Below are 15,479 nucleotides of genomic sequence, written 5' to 3'. Positions count from 1 at the left end.
TTCCGAAAAACAATCTATTTTCCCTCCATATCCAAACTAAAGCTGTCAATGTACCTGCCATTAAAGCAGTTAGTCACTTACATGGGGCTGCAGGGTAAAACATTGCTTGATCTGCTCAAGTCCCCCAACTTTTTCTGTGGCATTTAAATCCTGAGAAGATATAAATAACCTATCTTTATCAATTTGGCTGATATTTAGCTTTGAGCAGCATACTAATTCATAGTAAGGAGCAAAGTGCAAGAAAAAACAATACAAACAGTAGAAATGAAAATAATATGCAGGAAAAGAAAGGCCAGTCATGAAGCAGGTGAGAGCAGCCACCCCACAGTTTCCTAAAGCCCACAAAGATTTGCTCTAGGTGGCCAATCAAGCTTTTTGGTTCTTTGGCATATCTCAATTCTTCCTTGCTTCAGGTACTCTGTACTTCTCACCTCCTTCCACCAAGGCAGAAATAGGCTGTAATAAGTACTGCAACCCAAATCCTCTCAGTCCCCAAGTATTAGTGAATTACTATCCAAAATAAAATGGCTGCTTTAACCCCCAGCTTGCTCAATGACAGTGCCTTCAGTCTAAGGAGCAAGGTACACTCAGGAGGATTCACAGCAATGACACAAGGTTCAAATGTCGTCATGAGCAGTCAATCTTCGCTTTGTGCTCTGTGAATCATGGCCAGTGGGCAGCGATTTAGTCTCTTCAGTCACCCCTGGTTAAAAGTGCACTGGTTTCCTCTTCTTTCTTTGCCTTTCAAGGTCTTCCAAGCCAGAAGCAAGGCAGAAGCTCACAGAAATCTTGAGGTAAGAAGCAGTGTCCTTCCAAGGATTCTGACCTTGCTATGGCTCACATACGAAGCAAATCAGCCCTGCAAAATAGGACTTCTCTGCATTTTCCATGTGGATCAGAATATTCGAAAATAACTGGAAAGCTTGCTCTTTCAGAGTCATGCAGGGCTTAGGCAATTTTTTCCATTAATGTATGTTATAAACGAGCACAATAGGCTGTCAAATCCAATTAAAAGGATTTATTAATAGCGGAAAGCGAAAGCAAACCAGCGCGCGCTGGGCGGCAGTCGTTTCAACTACCGCGCCTAGCTCTCCGTTTCCCCCCCACTTATTGGGTTGTCTCTTCCGGATGTGTGACGCTCTGGTGACGCTCCGGTGTCTCTTCTGCGCAGGCGCACCCTGTTGTTAGGTGGTCGTTCTCTGCCTCTTGGTGGCGCCAGTGGTCTTCTTTAAGGTTGTCTCTGCGACCTGGAAATTCCCTCAAAAACAAGAAATGTTATCTCTAGGCACGTTTACATGTTTTGCCAAGTCTGTAACGGAACTATCCTTGAAACATATCTATTTGCTTAGGTGTTTGGGTGCCTAGCAGCAGCTTTTTCAAAACAGTTTTAACTCCCTAAAAAGTTTGTAACGAAGTCGTCCTTGAGAGATAGTCACTGGAATGCATGAGATAGACACTGGAATGCCTGACAAGATGAGAACATGTTCAGACAAGTAAAAACTCTAATTAAAACTCTATTCTGTGAATATGAGAGACTCTATATGAACAAAAAGGCCTTATTTTCCTAACAATGTATATTGACACTACTTACCATTTCATTATCTGTTCTCCTTGTAAAATAAGTTGTGTAGCTCTGAATTTGATTTCTACTGCTTATGCTTATTATGGCAGCATGGTTATGTCACAGTGTTTCCAAGAGAAGAGATAATTGTAGAGAAAAATTTATGAGAACAATAGAAACTTCTAGGATGGACAAGCTCTCAGGCTCTGTTTCTTCAGTTCTGGAAATATTTATTATGATTACAGTGCATTAAAGACACAGAATTGTATGAGTATAGGGGAAAATACCCATAAGTACTTTTGTCACCATCTTTAAAAAGCCATTTAAAGTCATCACCATTCAACTCAAATTCTTTAAAATACTGGTTTACATATTTTAATTGTTGCTGGCAAGGAAAGTTTAGTGCTCATGATTTTTCTGTAAGGCTGCATCCTGACCACAGCTCATATAATCAATTTTCAGGCTCCTCATAATGTTTTCCTGAAGTATCCAAAGAAAAGAAATGCACCTCATACAGAAATGATGTGAAATACAATCTGACATCAAAATGACCTGAGGTACTGTTGTTCCCTAGAAATGAAATAAAATTTAAAACAACATAAAATACTTAAAGTATAGAAATGTTTCTGTATCTGGCAGGGCAAAGTAGCACAACCATCCCAGGAGGCTTGTTCTCATTTTCATTATCACTACTGTATAGTCCACACTTCAGAAAAAATAGCTCTGTAAATTTTGGTTTTGTAGTTTTTAGCTTTAAACAATTCCAGAAAAATTGGGGGACAAAGTGGGGAGTGTTTATTTTTTATTCAGTCTTTTCAGTGGTTATTTTTTTCAGTCCATTATCCTACTGTGGCTACATTATGTTCTTATGCTCAAATTTCCAGATTTGACTACATGTATTTAAAAACAACAGCAGAGGATTTTTTTATTAAAAGCATTAAAAACAACCACTTGAACCATGAGCCATTTTACCCAGCTCTGATACTGAATTTCTTTCCTTTGTCAGCTCTATACATATGTCAGAGATTGAGGATTTTTCTTTTTATGCACAAACTCTGTACAGTAATTGCATCTTCTATGGAACATCAAATCTTTTAGCAAAAAGACCATCGTACTGAAGGAATACTTGGTTATATAACTGGGAGATATAATCCAGAATAAGTGCTTGGCCCATGCAATAGTGACTGATATCTCAACATGTCAGAGTAAATGATGGAATTTAATTGTTAAACTTTTTCAACATGGAAAAAAATCCCACTGACAGTGATTGCTGTTGGTTTGATCTGTATCTTGGCAAACCCCCAGATTTTTAGTCAAGCAAAAACAAGAACAAAAAATTTAGTTTCCCCTGCAAATATTTAAGGATTTTTATTGCTCACAGAATACTGGAAAGTGACAACAAAAAAAAAAGAGAGAAAAAGAAAAAAAGTGAGAGACACCTGCTTCTGTTAGTGTCTCCTGCTTGCAAGTTTGTTACTCACACCACTGGAGGCAGGAGAGAATGAGCACCTGTCCCCAGGCTGAGGAACTTGTATGGCACTGCACAGTCCCTATCTCTGCACAGTGAGAAGGATGGCTGGGGCTGAAAAAAGCCCCATTCTATCTTTTTGAGGAAGAAAGGAAGGCAGCTGCAAGAGTTTTAGGAGTGGCTGACAGCTGAAAGTATGACTTGTGAAGATGCTCTTTGATGAATGTACAGCATACGTGGAGGAAAAATAAGAGTTTGCCAAGTGCAGACATCTTCTATTCTCTTATAGCTAAAGCTGCTTTGATCTCAACCTGACAAGCGATGTGTATATTATACCACTGAAACCACTTTAGTCTTTTCAACTCAATAAACAAATAGCCCAGGGACCTAAATGCGGGATGACCACGCTCCAGCACGGTGTGGGTGGAGGGAGGCAGAGATCTCTGAAGGTTGCTCTTGGGGAAAGAGGTTTATTGGGGGTGCAGGAAGGTCCGAGCCTCGTGCTCTCAGGCGTAGCATGTGGCCGGGTTTAAGAGGGCAGGGGAGGGGAGAGACAAAAGGAGGGTTTAGGAGAGGGGAAGCTCCAGGGGGGGAGGGAGAGGTTCTAAGAGGGGAGGAAGTTCTAAGAGAGGGGAGAAGTTCCAAGAGCGGGAAGAGGTTCCAAGCGGCCGCATGGCTTCTCGGAGCCCCCTTACCAGGGGCTCCTAGGTGGGCTGGGATAAGGCATGGGCCAATGGGGTTACAGACACTGATGTTTTAGGGGCAGGTACAGAGGTGCGGGATGAGCCACACATCTTCTGGGGGGTGAGAGGTGAAGAGAGCCTGACAGAGGAATGGTTGTACAACAGGGGACATGATACTGTAAAATTAATCCAAATAGGGAGGGCTACGTGACTGCTGCAAAGTTTGCATGACCCTGAAGAGTAGATGGTGTGCAGAAAGCAGGATATTGAAACTGCTTGGTATGTAGAAATAGATAGAGAACAAAGGGGTACTAAGCTGTTCTAACTGCAAGGCCAGCTGGACAGGCATGTATCGATCACAAAGATACTTTTAAGATAATATTACAAGTCACGTAGCAACCAATCATGAGCTTGGCTTTTGCAATATGTATGAGCTAATTAACGAACATATATAAACTGTGTAATCTGTTACAATAAACTGAGACTTGATGATCATGATATCATGAGTCTTGTCCCCCGCGGCACCCTCCAACAACTGGCTCCCGAAAGCAGGGACCTGATCCGAGCCTAAGGCGAGAGAGGTGCTGTGTTGGGGTTCGGGTCCTGCAGCTGGAAGGACGGTGAAAGAGCCGAAACGCGTTGCTCCGCGCCCTGAGTGACCGCAGCGGCGAGCTCAGCCGATACGTGCTGCCGAAGCCTGAAGGAGCCAGCAACGGTACCGACGTAATCATGGAAAGGCAAGCAGCATATGATTTATTTAGTGCTTCTCTTAGAAAAAGGCAGATTAGGGGGATTGACTTAGATAAGGATCTCCCTTCGCTATTGCATCATGCTGAGTCTTACGGCTTTTTCGTTAACCCCCATAGTGTTCATGAACTTTCAGAATGGAGAAGATATAGGGATAAGTTGTGGGAATTAGTGTTAGATGAGGATAAACCGGGCAAGAAAATGAGTAAACTTTGGAGTGTGGTTGATAACGAATTGTTAATGTGTCAGGCAGAAAAGAGGGCGGTGGAAGTGATACGGACAGCTCTGGAGAAAAATAAGGAATGTAAACCCTCGCTTCTCTCCAGTGAGCCAAACCCTCCGGTTCTCACAAATTTTCCCGTTCCCATCTCTGCTTCTGAAATGCCTGTACCTCCCATAGACACTAGTAGCATTGAGGTGCTGGAAATTGAGATCCAAATTGCTTTATGGCAACGGGACTGGGATCCCAAATTCACTTTGTGTGAACGGGGATCAGGTAGAACGGAGCGGGCGCGGGGCCAGACAGAGCGGGACCGGCCAGCACCGAGCCGGAGGCGAGCCCGGGGCGGAGCGGACATCAGCCGAGAGACGGAAGGCTCCTTGCTGCCGAGCAGCAGCGCAAGGGGGGAGAGGGGCGTTCCTGGGGCTCAGCCGCGCTGGAGCCGGAGCAGGCGGGGCGCGGCCGTGGCGGGGGTGTCTCTTCTCCCATCCACAAGGTGACACAACAAGGACGGGAGCGAGGCGGCGCCGCCCCTCATCGCCCCGCAGCGCCCAGCAATGGCAGCGGAGATGGCGGCACAGTCCTGGTTGCCATGGCAGCGACAACGCCGAGAGCAGCAGCGCCGCCGGTGGCGGGATCGCAACACTACAACAAAAATTTCAACAGCATCTTCCCAATTTCTTACAAGAGTCAGAAGACGTAATGAAAAAGTACAGCAGGACCGAGTGTTTTCCAAGATACCAAGAAGGATGAACATTATGTGAATCAATGTTATTTCAAATATGATATAGATAAAAATCACTGTATAAAGATAGAAATGTTAGTAATGATTTAATTACCAAAAATGTCTCTGCAAACAAAGAGTTGAGAAAATGTCATCTGATGGAATTTTAGTATTGAGTTTGTAATCTCCGTCTTTGGGTTTTTATAGATAATAATATAAGTAATAGTGATTTTTAAGTTTTATAGATAATAAGATAAATAGTGATTGTTAAGTTTTTGTAAGTAACGATAAGTAGTGATTGTTACTAATGTTATATGAGTGCTTTAAAAGGATTGTCTTAAACTATTTTAAACATTTCTTGTTAATAGGTTGATCATAAAATGTGAGTTGTCTGATTTTTGTGATAAGAATTATTATTAAGGTATTAAGGTGTTGTTATAGTATTTACAGTCAGTTTTCATATGTTTTATTGTCTCTTTAGGTGATTGATTACAAGATGTTTTTTCAGGATCCTGTGTTTTTGATTTTTTAACTACTCATGTGTTTTCTTTATCCAATCTTTTATGCAGCTGCAATTCATCTTCCTTTAAAAATTCATCGTCCAAATTTTAATTCAAAATTTCAGACTTCAAATTTTCAGATTTCTGAAGAAAGGGTTTGTTGTATTTAGAGAATTTTTGTTTTGAAAGAGATTTTAAACAGGTTCAATTATTTAATAGTTTGATAAAATTTTAATAATAAGGTTTTTTACTTATAACTGTTATTTCTAGGACTTTTGTTTTATAATGTGTTAAAACATATCCTCCAATTAGAGTTTGAGCTCTGGCCAAGCTCTGGCTCTACGTGGATGGTGTGATTGACCCAGGTGTTTTCTGCATCAAAAAGTATTCAAGTCCTTTTGGCTTGACAATTTGACCATATAGGGCAGCTGAGCCTCAAAAGGAGTTTTGGAGAAACATGATCCGGACATGTTTTATCCAAATCTCTGTTGTTTTAAGGTTTATCAGCTGCTGCAGACTCTGGGATAACAATTTGATAGTGTAGCACTTGGTAACTGTGATTTTATATGTAATGTTAATAGTGTATTATCTGATTGATTTTTTGTTGTTAGTTTCTTTACTATATGCATTGTTTTGTTCTTGATGTTTTTTCATGTTTATTATAAAGATGTTGATATTTCCATTTCTTCATGCAAATTTTAGGAAACAGAATTGAGAGAGGACCCTCCAGTCCCTGTGGGGGGTGTTGAGTTTGTTTGTGTTTTAGCAGGTGCAGAATCTGGATAGATTTCATTGAAGAATGTTAAACTTATCAATTTCAAGAGAACACTAATCTCTCCACAAGTAAATCAGAGGATGCACAGCAAAAGTGGATTGTACAAAGATTTGTGTTTCACCCACAGAAGATTGTAAGCTTTTAAGTTTTTTCATAAGTGTGTTTTTAATTATGTTATAGACATTTTTGCTAAGTTTTGATGAGTTTTAGTAATGCCTGTGATTTTTCTGTTCATTTTGCCATTGCTTTTCAATGGCAAAAGAAAAAGAGGGACAATCAATTAGATAATCAAAAGCATAACATTAAGTTTATCATAAATATAGTTTGTATTTAGAATTAAGTTTGTTCCTTTCATGTTAAACAGAACAATCAAAAACATGAGAAATATGAAGTGGGGTGCACTTCTGTAATACTAACCTCATTTTTCACCCCACGAGTTGCTTCAGTGCAAGCTCTCACACAATTGAAAATCCTAGCCTACTGGACAAAAAGGTAAATTAGTATTCCATCTAAAATGTTGAGTGAGCTTGCCACAAATATAAGTAGTATCTGTCATGCAGTTCTGCAAAACAGAGCAGCTGCCACTAATTTACTTCTTCTAGCCCAAGGTCATAGTTGTGAAGAATTTGAAGGAGTGTGCTGTATGAACTTATCTGATCACTCTACATCTATCCATAAGCAAATATGAAAATTGACCGAGCTAACTCAACAGTTAAAGGTAGAAGATAGATTAGGTTTAAAAAGATAGCTAAAAGGATTAGAGATCAGACTATAGTTAAGAGACATTATCAAATATGGCATAATAGTTCTAAGCATAATTGTGATACTTTTGCTTGTTTTGCCCTGTGTGTTTACTTGCTTGCAAGGCTTGATGCAGCAGCTTTTGCAGAAAATGCTGAATGCACACCTTCTTGTACAAAAGGAAAACGGGGGAGATGAAGAGAGCCTGACAGAGGAATGGTTGAACGACAAGGGACATGATACTGTAAAATTAATCTAAATAGGGAGGGCTACGTGACTGCTGCAAAGTTCGCATGGCCCTGAAGAGTAGATGGTGTGCAGAAAGCAGGATATTGAAACTGCTTGGTATGTAGAAGTAGATAGAGAAGAACAAAGGAGTACTAAGCTGTTCTAACTGCAAGGCCAGCTAGACAGGCATGTATCTTTCACAAAGATAGTTTTAAGATAATAGTACAAGTCACATAGCAACCAATCATGAGCTTGGCTTTTGCAATATGTATGAGCTAATTAACGAACATATATAAACTGTGTAATCTGTTACAATAAACTGAGACTTGATGATCATGATATCATGAGTCTTGTCTCCTGCGGCATCCCTCTAACACCATCCCAGAGCTGGGGCAGCCACAAAGCTGTGCCCATTTCTGTTCATTCCTGCTCTGATGGGGATGCATCCTCAGCCACTTGGAGGTTGATGATGAATTTTACTACTCCAGAGGGCTCTTCTTTCTTGAGCTCCTCTGTTCAGGAATTCCGTGAAAAAGGCACATAAATATATGTTCTAAATACCTGAACAAGAAAAACCTATGGGAATAATTCATGTCCTCAATTCCTCTGTGGTGAATTAGACAGATTTCTGAAGTTTATTCAAAGTGAATATACTATATTGAAAACAATGCAGAGAGAATTATTTTGTCCTGTTAAGTTTTCTTTTCCTGTTTATTGATTGATATCAGCAATGTCCAATTGATATTGATCCCCAGCACCTTCTAATACAGTCTATAAATATATGGAACCAAGGGGCCCGTGCTGCTCCTCAAGGACTTGTAGAATTAAGGGAACATATTTGACACCATGGTGGCCCTTGGGACCAAGAGGCCATTGTGACACTCTGGGAACAAGGAGAGCATTGCTGCCCTGCCAGACCTCATGGAACCAAGGATCCACTGTGACACTGCAGGGCCTTGGGGGATCACGGTGACATTGTGACACTGCAGGGCCCAAGGATTCAAGGGACTTTGTGACACCAAGGGGTCCCATGGAACCAAAGGGACATTGTGACACTGGGAGGCCTCATGGAATCATGGAGACCATTGGGACACTCTGGGGACTCATGGAACCGTGGTGACACCAAGTTGTCTGGGAGTGTTGATCTGCTGGAGTGTAGGAGGGCTCTGCACAGGGCCCTGGACAGGCTGGATCCAGGGACCAAATCCAACAAGGTGAGGTTTAACAAGTCCAAGTGCCGGGTCCTGCACTTTGGCCACAACAACCCATGCAGTGCTACAGGCTGGGGACAGAGTGGCTGGAGAGCAGCCAGGCAGAAAGGGACCTGCAGGAGCTGATGGACAGCAGGCTGGACATGAGCCAGCAGTGTGCCCAGGTGGCCAAGAAGGCCAATGGCTGCTGGCCTGGATCAGGAATGGTGTGGCCAGCAGGAGCAGAGCTGCTGTGCCAGCACTGATCTGCTCCAGCTCTGCACACAGACATTGCTGCTGCAGCTCCAGAGAAGGCAACAAAAGGACATCTCTGCAGAAAACTTTGCTGGGAGATCCTTTAGTTCCTGTAAAGCCACAGAGGATGCAGCCCCTCAGTGACACAGTCTGTGGCCACAGGGAAGGGGAGAGAAACAAAATCAGAAATGGCACAGACGATGACATTTGTTAAGAACATTAATATGTAAAACAAGGAAAAACGACCTCCAAAATGAAACCAGCAAGATGTATCTAATATTAATTTTATTACAAGTGATTTGCAGAAATTGGCCAGCCGTTTAATGTTTGTGAAAGCATCCAGTCATCAGTCTCCTCACTGCAGCCTTGAGCTCCTGGTTCCTCAGGCTGTAGATGAGGGGGTTCAGGGCTGGAGCCACCACCGAGTACAGAACTGACACTGAAAGATCCATGGATCGAGAGGAGATGGAAGAGGGTTTCAGGTAGGCAAATACTGCAGTGCTGACAAACAGAGAGACCACAGCCAGGTGAGGGAGGCAGGTGGAAAAGGCTTTGTGCCGTCCCTGCTCAGAGGGGATCCTCAGCACAGCCCTGAAGATCTGCACATAGGAGAAAACTATGAACACAAAACATCCAAGTCCTAAACAGGAACTAAATGCAATGAGCCCACGTTCCCTGAAGTCAGATTTGGAGCAGGAGAGCTTGAGGATCGGTGGCACCTCACAGAAGAACTGGCCAAGGGCATTGCCATGGCACAGGGGCAAGGAAAATGTATTGGCTGTGAGCAGCAGAGAATTGAGAAAGGCACTGGCCCAGGCAGCTGCTGCCATGTGGGCACAAGCTCTGCTGCCCAGGAGGGTCCCGTAGTGCAGGGGTTTGCAGATGGACACGTAGCGGTCATAGCACATGATGGTCAGGAGGGAAAGCTCTGTTCCAAGGAAGAACAGAAGGAAAAAGAGCTGAGCAGCACATCCTGTGTAGGAGATGGTGCTGGTGTCCCAGAGGGAATTGTGCATGGCTTTGGGGACAGTGGTGCAGATGGAGCCCAGGTCGCTGAGGGCCAGGTTGAGCAGGAAGAAGAACATGGGCGTGTGCAGGTGGTGGCCGCAGGCTACGGCGCTGATGATGAGGCCGTTGCCCAGGAGGGCAGCCAGGGAGATGCCCAGGAAGAGGCAGAAGTGCAGGAGCTGCAGCTGCCGCGTGTCTGCCAGTGCCAGCAGGAGGAAGTGGCTGATGGAGCTGCTGTTGGACATATGTCCTGTCTTGGCATGGGGATCTGTAATAAAAGTAATCATGGAATAGCTGGGTTTGGAGAGAACTTTAAATATCCCAGCACAGCTTGGGGGCACTTCCCCTCACTGCCTATCCCGGGGTCTTGTGCCCCGAGCTGTCCCTGCCAGCAGCTGCTTCCCTGTTCCCAGCGCTGTGCCCTGCCAGAGCTGCAAGAGCCCAGTCCAGCCCTGGGGGCTCAGCTCTGCCCTGCAGACCCCTCCCAGACCTGGCACAGCCCAGGGGCAGCTCTGGCTCTGCCGGTTCCGATGGCAATGTCAGAACAACCCTGATGAGGCTGGGAAAGCGACACTGATGCTGCCTTTAAGGGGCCCTGTGCTGATTTCTGTCACTGCCTTGTTTATCCCGATCTGAGAAAAAAACCTTTTTATTTTTTTCGACCTGAACTGAGAGATGAATACGTAAGAGAAATTTCACATCCAGGCAACACATAGCAGTACATTAAAAAAGGCAAATTTTCCTATTTATGCAGCCCCTGCCTTGCTGTGATCCCTGAATAATCTGCTTGGAAATGCTCTGGAGATAAGTATCGTGCTGGGAGCAGTCCTGAACAATGCAGCATCCTCATCACACCACACAAGGAGAACACTTCCAACCCTTTCCAGCTGTCTCCTACCACCCAGATTTTGGCCCCCAGCGCTGGGAGCAGCTCCAGGGCCGGCTGAGAGCTGTCCCTGGCAGGCAGCAGAGTCCCTGGCCCAGCACAGCGCCCTGGGCTGCAGGACCCTGCTCTGCAGGACAGCCCTGGGCACCCCTGGCTGCTCTGCACAGGAGATGAGCAGAGAATGCACTCACAGGGGCTGTGGGCATTGGCATGTTCCAGCTTTAGGAGATCTCTCCAGGAGCTGCAGCTGCATTGTCCTGCAGCCAGAGGTTCCTGTGCCAAGGGCTGGCAGTGATTCTGCCCCAGGCACTTCTCAGCCCCTTCCCAGCCCTGACTGATTGAAGCTCTCTGTGCCTCTGTGCTGTGCCCGGGTGGCTGCAGGCAGTGCCCCAGCCCTGCTGGGCTGGCAGAAGAGCTGCTCAGCAAGAGAAATGTGCTTTTGAAGCTCTGCTTGGTTACCAGGATCACTCTCTGTGCCAGGAGCCCGGCCCAGCTCAGCAGCACAAACACAGCACAAGGACTTTAATGACCCTCTGGGGCTTTGTGCTCAGGGCCTGAGTATCAGGCCCTGAGAGGGAGCTGCAGAAACCTCTCCAGAACTCCAAGTCAGAATCCAACCCCAAAGTTTCTTGGACTTTTAATGGGTCCCACTGAGGGACATGACTGAGAAAGTGTCCCCAGGCCCCAGGCAGAGCAGAGAACTGGAGGCACTGATGACAGGAGGGGACAAAGAGAAGCCAAGTCTTGGTGCCCTGGGGCACAGCAGGGTCTGTGCCACCAAGGGCTGTGAGGAGACACCTTGTCCTGAGGCCCTGGGGCCTCCTGGCACAGCCCCAGCCAGCCTGGGCACTGTCAGCCCCTGGTCCTGCCCTCAGCATCCCCCCCGAGCCCACATCCCAGTGGCCTCAAGGATCTGCTGGAAGGAGTCCCTGGGGAGCCTTGGTCAGGAATGGCCCTGGGGACTCCTTCATGCTCCCAGGGAACTGCAGGTTTTTCAAAGGACTTTGCCTTTTCCTTTGGCCTTGGAGTCTCTGAGAGCTTTGTGCAATCATGGCCTCCAATTATCTGCTTTAATTAGTCCCTGGAGAGGCTTTTTCAGAAACAACATACAGTGGGGCCCATTCATGCTTCAAGGTACTTCAGTTTTATTAAGGTACTTGGTGTTCCCCTTTTGCTACAGACTGTGAGAAGTTTGTGCAATCATGGCCCCAATTATCTGCTTTAATGAGTCCCTTGAGAGCTTGGCACTGACACTCAGTGGGGCTCATAAATACTTTGAGATTCTTAACTTTTGCAAGGTACTTTGGATTTTCCTTTCCACTGTGAGAGTTCTTTGTGCCATTTTCAGTCTCTGAGAGGTTTTTGTGCCATCCTGGCCTCCAGTTCTCTCCTCCAAGGACTCCATGAAGAGCCTGTGGTATAGATGGACGTTTGTGGTTCCCATTAATGCTTTAGACTCCAACCACTTTGCGGTTTTGCTTCGACCTTGACTCCGGGAAAGGTTTGTGCAATCTCCTCTCAGGCTCTGAGGTTCCAGGTCTCAGCTCCAAATGCAGAACAGGGCTCATTAGGATCAAGGAAGTCCTGACAAACCATGGGTCTGCCTCAATTTCTCTCTGCTCTTGTGCAGTTTTTCAGGAAGTTTCTGTAGTGGTTTTGGTTCATCATTTTGAGATTTCTCAGCCAATGCTTCAATTAGTGTGGTGGGTTCATTGGTGGCTAATTACCAGTGCACTCACTAGAATATACTTACTCATTTCCTGCTGTGAGATAGGATTAGGAGAAAGGCAAAGTGTTTTCAAAATTTTAAAAGGTTATAAATAAAATTGTATTAACAATAACTAAAGAAAGTGTAATAAGAATCAGAACAAAACTTTCAGAACACTTCCTCTCTCCATACAACCTGACAATATAAAGAGACAAAACCTAAAATTTTCAGTCAGTTTACCACCTCTAAAATAGTCTTTCTTCACTGCACTTAGGCAGAGAAGTTCCTCTTGTTAATGTTATGGAGACTTCTCCACAACAAAACAGTTATCTCATGGCTTTTCATTTCCACAAATAGCAGCTGCCTGGAGAAATCTGCAATCATGAACTCCCTCCCACCTTTTCCCACAGATGTGCTTATGGCCCTTGTCAGCTTATGGGGTATTAATTTTGAAATGAGCTGTTTAAGAGCAACGGTTCTCTTCATCTCTTTCTGAAATCATCTTCATCTTTGGGAACAGAGGTCGTCTTCTCTCCCTGAGGGCACAGGGTCTCATCACTGTTCTCCCTTTCTCTGTTCAAACCTCTCATGGGATCACAGCTACTTCAACATTTGCTTACTTTAGCATGGAGGCCTTTGCTGAAACAAGTCATCTCTCTATGTTTTCAATGCCTTACAGGGAAAAAGAGAGTCTGATGTATCAATGACATCCTTCTCCACAGCTTTAGCAGAGGATTCCAGCCCCAAGATCAAGGCATCTCCTCATCCCTCCCATCTGGGACTCAACTTCCCCTTCCCTGCCCTCGGTGTGTTCATGTTGCTCCTCTGTGTGCCTGCCCTGTGTCCTTTTCTCTCACGGGAGGGAGGATGGCAGCACTGGCAGAGTCAGTATCTCCCGGGACTGCAGATGGTTCCGTGAGCCCGGCCGGGCTCGGTGCTTGCGGCCGGAGCTGTTTTGCCATGGAGGTTTCTGCAGCGGCTGCGCTGGGGCTGTGTCAGGCTGGGCCGCGCTGGGGCAGGGCCAGGATCTCAGCAGCCAGGCCAGAGCCCAGCAGCAGCACGGCCGGGGCCGATGGCTTCTCCTGCCCTGCCCACCGGCTGCGGGTGAAGCCCAAGGGCGGCAGAGCCTTGGCCGAGCCGGCCCGGCCCGGGGCTGCTCCTGGGGCCCGGCGGATCCTGGCCGGGCCCGGGCTGGCGGCGGGGCAGGGCTCGGCAGGGCCAGATGTCAGCACCCGCAGCCATGGCCCGGCCTCGGCCCCGCGGCCTCCCCTGCCCTGCCCGGCAGCCGATGGCGCCTGGCGGCTCCCTGGGAAGGGGCCCGGCCCCACGGCAGGAGCCGCCCGGCCCCACGGCCAAGACGGGGCTGGGCCGGCCTCGGCACCTCTGTGGGGCCAGAAGGGACAGAGACCCAGCCAGGCTTTCTCATCTGTAACTTGTCCATATGTAGTGGTCATGTGCCCAAGCCCCCAAAACCTCTCATTGGGAGATCCCTGGGCCCTCTGCAAGGTGTTTTCTAATAAAAATATTAAGCTCATGGTCTGTGAAAATTACCAGAGGAGGGGGCTAACCCATCCTGTCTGTCCTGGCCACTTTTGTCTGGGAGCAATCCTTGGATATACAGACTTTAGGAGGCCACATTCTAATTTTGGCCATGGACCATGGACAAGACCATTTATTTTCCACAGGAATGAAGGAACAGAGCCCCAGTGTTTCAGGGACAGATGAAAGGTGACCACCACAGTGAAAGGGCAGCCAGAGCTGGCTGTTCTTTCCTAAGACATACCCTTGCATACAGGAAATTGTTTAGGGAGAATACCAGTTTTGGCAATGGGCATCTGAACACAGACAGTTCTTTTCTATAGCAAGGAAAGCACATAGCCCCTTTGCTCCAGGAGCTGATGAGAAGCAGCCCTTGGCATTCCAACATCAGCCAGACCTGTCAGGTGGCCCCTGGGAGGCCAAGCCAGCCAGACCTGTTCCATGTTCCCTCGCTTCCATGGGGTCTCTTGGTTCCAGGAGGCTCTGAGGTGTCACAAGGCCCCCTTGGTGACACCAGGCCCTGAAGAGTCAGAATGGTCTCCATGGTTCCATCAGGCCCCACAGAGTCATAATGGTCTCTGGGCCCATGAAGCCCCGCGGTGTCACCATGGCCCCAGAGTGTTCCATGGGCTCTAGTGGTACCACAATGATCCCCTTGGTTCCATGAGGTGCCCACAGTGTCACAGTGATCTCCATGGGACGGAAAGAACCGAGCCCCAGTGTGGCAGGGGCAGCCACCAGAGGCCAAGGCCAGCCAGACTTGACAGTACTGGCAGATTTTGACTGGGAGCAACCCTTGGATATAGGGAATTTTATAGGTGGAATCCCAATTTCAGACATGGACACCTGTAGTAGAAGGATGGTTCTTCCATAGGAAGAAAAGCACAGAACACCGGTGTCTGAGGGGCAGATAAATGGCGGCCATCAGAGGCCTAAGGCAGCCCGACTTCTCTGTCCTGGTAGCTTTTGTCTGAAAGCAACCCTTGGATATAGTGAATTTGGGAAGTGGAACCCCAGTTTCAGCCATTTCTGCGTAGATAAGAAGGACAGTTCTTTTCCATAGGAAGGAAAGGACAGAGCCCCAGTGTTTCAAAGGCAGAAGTGAAGAGAGGTGGCTCTTGAGAGGCCAAGCCAGACAGACCTGTTTGTCCTGGCAGTTTTTGTCATGTGAGAGATCCTTGGATATATGGAATTTGGGAGAAGGAATCTCAATTTTGACTATGAACACCTTGAGAAGAAGGATGGT

The sequence above is a fragment of the Lonchura striata genome, chromosome 31 (assembly GCF_050655825.1).
Source record: "Lonchura striata isolate lonStrDom1 chromosome 31, ASM5065582v1, whole genome shotgun sequence".
Taxonomy (NCBI): domain Eukaryota; kingdom Metazoa; phylum Chordata; class Aves; order Passeriformes; family Estrildidae; genus Lonchura; species Lonchura striata.
The sequence above is the reverse complement of the archived record's forward strand: the minus strand, read 5'-3'. Positions refer to the sequence as shown.